We start from the raw sequence: 9472 nt of genomic DNA, 5'->3' as shown, positions 1-9472 counted from the left end.
TCTGATGAGTATGAAAATCTGTTTATAATTAGATTAAAATGTCATTCTTTTCAGAACATTTTAGCATTTCCCCAGATGATTGTCCTTATGAAATATATAGTTTCACAGTATAGCCTTCCTCTTATTAAAATTAAAACCCCATGGCATGCTTTCATGAGAGTATGTCTGCATATTTATCTAAAAAAAAGGCAATGTAATAGTTGATGTGTATGTTGACTAGTTTCCTCTCATTCCAGTAGCATAATTTGTTATCATTTGCTTTTCTCTATATATTTTTAAGTGCTAAAAGTTTGGGAGAATAACAATTCTTCTGTAGCTAAGGGTAGCGGAGAATTTTACTATAAATATCTAAATTTTATATTTTTCAAGTGATGCTTGGTTATATAAAATGATATTTACTCCACTTAAACAGTAGTGCAATTTCAGCAGCTATCCTATTTTCTTTTGTTCTGCAGTCTTATTATATAAATAAAGGATAAAGGTTGTTGAAATCAAAAGATATTTAAGATAGTTAAGAAAAGCACAACTGAGCTTTTGCAGAAAAGATGCTAATTGACCATCTGTTGGGTTTGGTTGTGTTTTTTTTGTTTGGTTGGTTTTTGCTTGTTTTCATTACCTTTAACAGCACAATAATGTCATCCCTTACAGGTTTTTTGCTCTTGTGTCTCCTGGCCACGTTGTCTCTGCCTGATGTCCTGCTGTCTGTCATACACTCCCTGCTCAGGGGTAGAGTCTATTTTCTGTACTGGCTGCTGTGAGGTCAAGACTAAGTGCTCAAATGATTGATTTGCATTTTAGATGTGGGTGCCTCTGCTCCATGGCTGTGGGTCACATCCCTGTGAGGAGCAGAGCTGCACTCCCCATGTACTGCTGGTGGGTTTTCTAATGTTCTCAGGCATTCACACATTGTTGGATTTGTGTGTAAGCCAATTGGAATAGAAAACAATGGAAATATTTCCCTTTTAGGACCTCCGGTTTTCAGAAGTAAAAAGAAAAAAAAGAAATAGTTCCCCTTGTTAGCCAGAAACAAACTTTAAAAATCATACCTCAGCCCAAATAAACCCTGACTATGGTTGAAAATATCAACTGATCAACCTGTGAACTTCAAATTCTTGCTTAGAAAGAAAGAAAGAAAGAAGGAAGGAAGGAAGGAAGGAAGGAAGGAAGGAAGGAAGGAAGGAAGGAAGGAAGGAAGGAAGGAAGGAAGGAAGGAAGGAAGGAAGGAAGGAAGGAAGGAAGGAAGGAAGGAGAAAAAGAAAGAAAGAGAAAGAAAGAAAGAAAGAAAGAAAGAAAGAAAGAAAGAAAGAAAGAAAGAAAGAAAGAAAGAAAGAAAGAAAGAAAGAAAGAAAAAGAAAGGAAGGAAGCAAGCTAGCTGTCATTTGTGAATTTGTGATGTTAGGTAGGTAAGGCAACAACTCCCATTTTAGCACATTTTGTACCACACAATGGTGAGTTCAGGTATTCCAAATCTAATTAAGACATACACAATGGACTTGAATTCTATTCATTAAACTGTCGTGTAAGCAGAGCCATCATCTCCAGGGTGAGCATCTCCGGTGGCCTGGCCTGCCTGGCCCTCCTGGCTTCCAGACAATGTGTCTGGATGAAACAACACATTTTCTTTTATCAAGAACTCCTGGCTCCAAAGATCTGTCATTGCAAACAGCCATGGGAACAAATCATATGTCAGCCTGAAAAATCAATACTGAAGAACAAATTGAACTATAATAGTGTGTCTGTCTGTAATTTAAAAACAGATGAGCAAAGAAAATGCAAAGGACAGGAAGCAGCCAATAGAGGTTTACAAAGATCATTCAAAGGTGTAAAAATTGAAAAGGAGCCTCTTCTTCTGGATCCAGTCTGACTCCACACCCACCAAAACCAAAGAAGTGGTTTCATCCATTGACTTTGAAAGTCTCAGCCTCAGTCCAGCCCCACAGAGGAAAAGAATGCAGACACAAATACAAAGTACCTAATTTCCATTTTTGCCTATATGCTCATGCTAAGGCACCTTAATAAAGGAAGGGTCTTGGGCATATAGCAATCTAGGCTTTGGACCTTAAATGTGGAGCACTCAACAAATGGAATGAACCAGAATTGTCCCAAAAGGCCTTATTAAAGTTATAAAAGAATTACAGACACATTGGAGAGGTCCTACTGAGAATTACTATTGAAACCTATGAGCAGTTATGAATATCCTTTTGCAATACTCTTGAGACTTCCTGTAGCATTCTACAGAAGACGCAATTCTCCTTTAAACTCCACAGGACACTTCAAAAGCCTACGAGAGTTTTCATTTTCGAATAAACATGTTATATTGAACAGTTCTTTGAAAAAGTTCCTTCAAGGGAAAGGAAAAGAAAAAGTAATGTAAGAAAATAATAAAACAGTTATAAAGTAAAATATTCACTACCAGGAGAAAGGAGATAGATAAAAAAAAAATGTTAATATACACACATCAGTAAGTAAGAATATTGTGAAAGTCAAGAGTTGATAAAGAAATTAATTAAATTAATTAATCATGAATGGTAACCGTCAAATAACTATGAATGAAAGGCTTCCAAAATTGGCTTCATGAAGTTCCAAGAAATCATTAAACCTGGCCATCTCAAATATTTCCTGAGTCTATGGAGGCCTTTTTTATTTTTTATTTTTATTTTTATTTTTATTTTTATTTTTATTTTTATTTTTATTTTTATTTTTATTTTTATTTTTATTTTTATTTTTATTTTTATTTTTTTTGTAGATCTAAAGCTCTTTGTGTGTTATCTGGATTTGCCATTGTGAACAATATTGCAAGAAAAAAAAAATGTGATTCTTGCTGAAAAGTACGTATGTAGGTATTAAGTCTGGGTGTAGAAGCAGTGTAATGACTTTTAGAGAGCTTTGTACCTGAGCTGGTGAGACCTGCAAGTGCACCATTAGGAGATGTTATGTCCCCCCTATGAAACCAGCTCTACTCATATATTTCTGCTCTGCGGCACCAAGTCTGGCGAGCCAAAATGCTACGAACATCTGGTGCTTTATAGTCACTGAACCTTATTTATGGTTCAGCATACAGCTATACTTAGTTTCTGTTAAGAGGGCAGCTTGCCTATGATTATACATTCCTCCTGCTTCCCCAGAACACCTACTTTTTTTTTTTTTTTTTTTTTCCTTTTTCTATTTTGTTTGGTAAGGAAAACTAAAGGGTTGTACTTTAGAACTTCACAATAGCTTGAGTTAACTTGATTTTGTAAGTGCACATAGGGAGTAAGTTACTACAAAGCTTGATCACGTAAGGTATGATGAAATGCCTGCTGTCTGCTCAATCTGAGCTGTGATGAATGGATAAGCCTTGCTTACATTTTGTAATTCCTCCTGGTGTTCTGTTACCTGGAGGAATTTCTATCTGACCCGCCATGCAATTGAGGAAAAGAGAAAGAACAGGTATTACAGTTATTTATAGAACATTAGCCTGTGGTTATTTCTTGCTTGGAACAAAATTTCCCTTTACTCAGGGGATTGCCTGTAAATATGAATGGCTTTGGAGGACAACAACAGCCACCGACAAGGTGGCATTTGGGATCTTCTAATTCCTGACGCTTTTGCTGGGTAAACATCTGAGAGCTAGATTCACAGGAACAAACCATGCAGGATGCCATACCAGAGCAGATAGGTTTTCACTGTAAACTAACTTTGAAATGCTAATCATTTGTTGAAAGCTATTTATGAATTATTCCTAGATTTCCAGCTACTGTTTGTAGCTGCTCTGCTTCTTATCATCAGGATTGTCGCTGTGGGGCAAGAGCCAGGGGGAACCTGTGGGCTCATCTGTCCTTGTGATGATTTATTCCCCAGAGCCTGGCCAGTGTCTTCACTACAGGACAGGCTGACCTGATGCCAGGGCCCTAAACACTGTGTTTGAATCAGCGGTCTCAGTGGTTGCCACAAGCTCCTGGCTGCTGGTGAGAAACTTATGTAATGAATTTCTTCCCAAATATTTTCCTGAGAATGCCGAAATTAATGAAGTACATTAGGTTGTTTTACAAGAAGTCCATCTTGCTTTTCCTGAACTAATTACCCTGCAGTCACATAGCTGGTTATGCTTTCCTAATGCATTATGAAATCTCTAGAATCCGGAGCCAGAGTAATTACAAGACATCAGGTTTATTTGCAATTAAAAGCGGTGACTGTTTTTACAGTTCACAATTCATCAGAGAAACTCAGAGCATTTTTATAAACACCAGTAACTCTCAGAACAGTTGAAGGAAGAGAACTATCTGTATACTTACACTGACTTTTCTTCTCAGAATAATTTTGGAATATACAAATGCAGGAACAGCTCCACTCTATACAGCACTGTCTACATTATATGAGCAGCCCAACAGGGTTTAGGGTAGGAAGTGAAACAAGTGAAACTGTGGTTGCCAGTGAAAATGACAGAAACCATTTTGAGATGCAAAAAGTAAATACTCAAATCAGAATGTGGCTGGGTTATGAAAGCTAAAATCTCAGTGCACTTGGAAATGAAATCATGCCATTTTTAGTGACTGCAGTGCCAGGTGTGCCATTTACAACCCTTTAAATGTAACCCCTATTAATACAAATCTGGACTTGATGTTAACACGGGGTCAGCAAGATGAGTCATAGACAGTGAAGTAATAGTGAATCACTAACCCCCCTATAATAGGTGTCCTTTAGACTTTAAAAGCTAGGCATTAATGATGTATGGCTGCTCTGCTTAAGATGGTACAACTGCCAAGCTCAGGTTTCCTCTGTTTCCAGGTGAGGGCACTTACCCTCCTCCTGGGCCACTAGAGGATGTGCAGATGTGTGCTTGCAACTGGAGGATGTGCACAGGTGTTTGCAAGGGGGAGGCTTAGGTCACGGCAGGCAGCTGATATGGGCTCTGTGGCATGCACAGGGGAGAAGGAAGCCATCCTGGCATCCTGCAAATGCAAGTACTGCCTGTGCTAGAGCACGGGAACACTGCTTAGTGCCTATTTGAGGAAATGCTGTAAAGGGCCCTCTGATTGATGGAGGGGTGATTAAACCAAGCCACAAGGAGGCTGAGTATTTTTGGTAAATCACACAACTAGCTGATGAGAGAGGCAGAGAACTGACACATCACTGAGGTGACTAAATGAACCCATATGTGAGAGAGACAGTTAGGAAATTAACTAACACCTCCTTATTCCCTGCCCAGGTTCATAAAGCAGAACGTGTTATGTGCTCCACTCTGTCCCTGCAGCTTCTGTGCACAGGCTGTCCCTGTCGACTAGCTTGCACTGCACTGAATGCTAAAAAATACTGTGCATGATGAAAGGCTCTGAGCCAATGGGGTTGAGACAGCCTTAATTAAAAATGCAATTAAAGCCCCAGAATGAGTTACTATTAGCCAAAGGGCCTTGGAGAAACCAGAAGGTTGGATTTTATTTTATTTTATTTTATTTTATTTTATTTTATTTTATTTTATTTTATTTTATTTTATTTTATTTTATTTTATTTTATTTTATTTTTTCTAACATATTAAATGGGAATGGAGCTAGAAGATAACAAAGCAATTACGAATGAGAAATAGATGAAATTAATGATGACTCAAAATGGCTGGGAGAGGCTTTTTTTTTTTTTTTTTTTTTTTACATCTGTCTATAGCATATTAAATAAAGAAAAGAAAGTTTGAATAATCAGGAATTCAGAATGATGCTTTAAAATTAATTGCTGATTAAGAACACTGAAAGAGTAATTGGAAAATGTAAAATATATGATGAAATGGCTCCAGAAACACGTATCTCAAAGGAGCTAGGGGAATGGTGGGATCTGTAAATGGATTTGATGGAGTTCTGTAGGGTATTTGCAACATCTAACTTCATGTTCATACAGCTCATGGCAGTGCTAAGTTACAAGTCTCAGCTCTCAGAAGTCATGGTGAGGGAGTCAACTCCAGGAGATGACAGTGCAAATGAAGACAGAGGGAGTCTCTTACAGGAGCCAACCCATTCACCTGGACATCTGAACTAGTGCCTTGGTGCAGATGATGTGAAAGTCCCCCTTTGTTTCACGCTGCAACACTACATGGAGAGGCTAGGGGAAAAAATGTGTTTTCTATCAAAATATGATGAAAATATGCTGCTGATGATGTTACTGCTCCACTCAGGTTATTACAGCACTGTTATTACCTGCATGTTAGAGCCTTCCTGATACTGAGTTCACAGTGGCTCTGTATTCCCTTAACTTCATCAACTTCCAAGGAAAAAATTAAGGAAACTCTGAGGCAGAAATGAGGCATCTTCAAAGGGCAAAGAGCTTCAGATACTTCTGCCACTTCAGATACTTGTGTCAGTACTAAGCTCAAAAGGGTAAACTTCAAAGGTACTGAAGCCTCTTTTCTTCAGCAGTTGGGTGAACCAAACGTAACACATATCAGCACAGACATGATTAGCCTGATTCTAGGGCTAAGAACACAGCTTTCATGCATCTAAGGGCTAGGAAATCAAAAGTGATTCCCCCTTGATTTCAATCCTTGTGCCTTAATCCTTTAATCATAAAAGGTCCCTGGCAAGAATCTAAGAATCTTTTTTTTTTTTTTTTTTTTTTTTTTTTTTTTTTTTTTTTTTTTAACAGGAAACATTAAAGAACTGTGGAGTCAGTTTACCTCAAAAAGATCCTGAAATGGAATATGTCACTTAAAAAAGCAAGTGAGAGGAGAAGACAGTAAGATATCCAGAGACCAGTGGTTCATCCTTCCGTTACATACCAGCTTTGCCTTTTTCCCTCTCCTTTGAAGATTTATGCATCCCTGATCATTTGCATTCACTGCCTGGGTTCTGAAAACAACACTGAGTGACTGTACACAAGGTAGTCTGGAGGGAGTGTTCCAGTAGTCACATAAAAAAATCCCTGGTGTATTGGTGTGAAAAGAGAAAATAGCTTCAACAAGAAGACCATGTATGAAATATTAAAATGCAGCCTACTCTGGATACTGTGGACTTGTATCTAGCATTAGTAGACCACATATTATCATTGGGTGGCACCAGGGAGTTTAAGAAAACAGGGGAAAAATTATTTTGCATACAGTTTTTCCGGTAGACTGCTAATTAAAAACAAACATTAAAAAAAAAAAGAAAAAAGCATTTTCTCATTCCCCTCTGCCCTTGCCTTCCTAAGCAGCATAGCTGGGGTGGAGCTTTCTGTATGCTGCCGTTCCCAGCAACAGCATGCTGTGTCCAGCCATCCAGATCCACACAGACATCCCAGAAAAGGGCAAAGGGGTACAACCATAATTTTGGCATTTAGTTACAAGGGAAGACCTACTGAAGGCCAATGAAAAGTAGCTGACTGAAATATTTCTATCTGCTTCTACTGTGAACACCCATTGGTGATCTATATCTCGTTCAGAAACTCTGGGGACAAACTTGCATGAAACTGTATATATGCACACCAACAAATCAAGAGTTGCACCAGTTCTGAAAAGCAAGGACCACAGCAGAAAGACAAGCTGGAATTTTTTGTTCAGTTTTGGTCCACTACCTTGTACTTCTTTAGACAGATCAGTACAGTGTCCCATTAGCTCCTCTGGCCTGGCCGCACTGTGATTTCTGGGACCTTACTGGCTTTCCCTCTTGTGTCAGCAGAAGATGCATGAAAAGAAGCATAATTTCTTCCTCCATTGGATGTGAAATGTATCAATTGCTGTCCCAAAGAGAATGCTGTTCCCTAATGCAAGACCTCTTCCAGTTTTTCAGGGATCAGATCCACTCTTTAATGATTTTCTGTAACAAAGTGCAATGATCCAAACATTTTAACACTGTCCTGACGGCTTACAAGAAGGTGACTTCCAACCCTCACACCCTTCCCACCAGCCAGCACAGACTGGCAGTGAGGGAAAGATCCCTTTCCAGACAAAAAGGCAATATCATCTCATTCTAGGACAACAGTCCTGATGCCATCACTTAGAGGTAGGTTAGGTGCTCTTGTTCTTCAGCACAGCAAGAGAAGAACATGTCAAATTGTTCCTGCTATGGAAGAACCAGTGGCCTTCCTCCACATCTTTTCACCTGGCCAGTAAACTCCACTGCAGCAGCACACTTTGCAGTGTGAGCTTCCCTGCCCACACCACTGTAGAGATTTATGAGAGCCCTTAAAAGGCCTTTTGATACTCTCCTCCCATGAATGAGGGCTCCTGGAGGAGACATTTAGATTTTAAACATCCAGCAATTGTGAAAGAGAAGAAGAAAATGAAGTAGGTCAGGATAACTGAAATGTACGATGATGCTCAGTGACCTTGTGGTGAGCAGCAGCCAACTCATTTAGTAGATAACAACCTTTTATCAAGATTCCTCAGCATGACAAAGTGAGGACTATAAGCATAGCAATGCACTCAGATGAGTCGAAAATTTCTATAGACAATTTAGAAAAGCAGACTTTTGAAATAAGAGCTTAAAATCAAAGACAATGACAACAGGAACTGATAATGTATATTCTCCAGACATTTTTTTTTTTCCAAAGGAAAATCTACACCCTGTTCATGACTAATTTTAGGCTCTAATAAAATCCCAAAATAGTGAGGATATTTCTTGCCTTTTCCAACAATATGCCTAAAGAGATATTTTTTTCCTGAGTAGGATTATTTTCCAAGGAATGCAAATCTAAAAACCCTCTAATTTAAAGCATGAAAGCTGTAAAGAAATGTTCAAAACATGTACCATAATAGAAATCCCCCCTTACAGAAGATACCAAATAGTACAAGTTCCCCATGAAAATATGGGAACACTTACGATAGAAATCACAGTTTAGAGAAAAACTGAGATCAAAATCAACATGATTTATGTTACAGTGACAAATAAGATGATCTTAAGCTTCTGAGCTGGCTCAGAAGCACAAGAGCAATCTTAAACAACAGGAAAATGGTATTTCTAGAAAAAAAAGAAAAAAAAAAAAGGCTGTTTGTGAAAAAGATTACCAAATGAACTTGGGATCAGAAATCTGTCCTAGCAGCCAAAAGGGCTAGCAATATCCTAGGGTGCACCAAGGCAGAGCATTGCCAGCTGGTCGAGGGAAGGGATTGTCCTGCTCTGCTCTGTGCTGGTGTGGCCTCACCTTGAACACTGTGTGCAGTTTTGGGCCCAACACTATCAGAAGGACATAAAAATATTAGCGAGTGTCCAAAGGAAGGCTACAAAGATGGCGAAGGGCCTAGAGGGCAAGATGCATGCAGAGTGGCTGAGGCCCCTTGGTTTGCTCAGCACCTAGCAGAGCTGGCTGAGGGGAGGCCTCATGGCGGCCTGCAGCTCCCTCACGAGGGGAGCGGAGGGGCAGGCGCTGAGCTCTGCTCTCTGGGGACAGCGACAGGACCCGAGGGAATGGCATGGAGCTGGGACAGGGGAGGGTCAGGCTGGGGGTTAGGGAAAGGTTCTGCACCCAGAGGGTGGTCGGGCACTGGGACAGGCTCTGCAGCCAGGTGGTCAGGGCACCGAGCCTGCTGGAGTTG

Source organism: Aythya ferina (genome assembly GCF_964211825.1).
Source record: "Aythya ferina genome assembly, chromosome: 3".
Lineage (NCBI taxonomy): Eukaryota > Metazoa > Chordata > Aves > Anseriformes > Anatidae > Aythya > Aythya ferina.
This window is presented reverse-complemented; position numbering follows the sequence as displayed.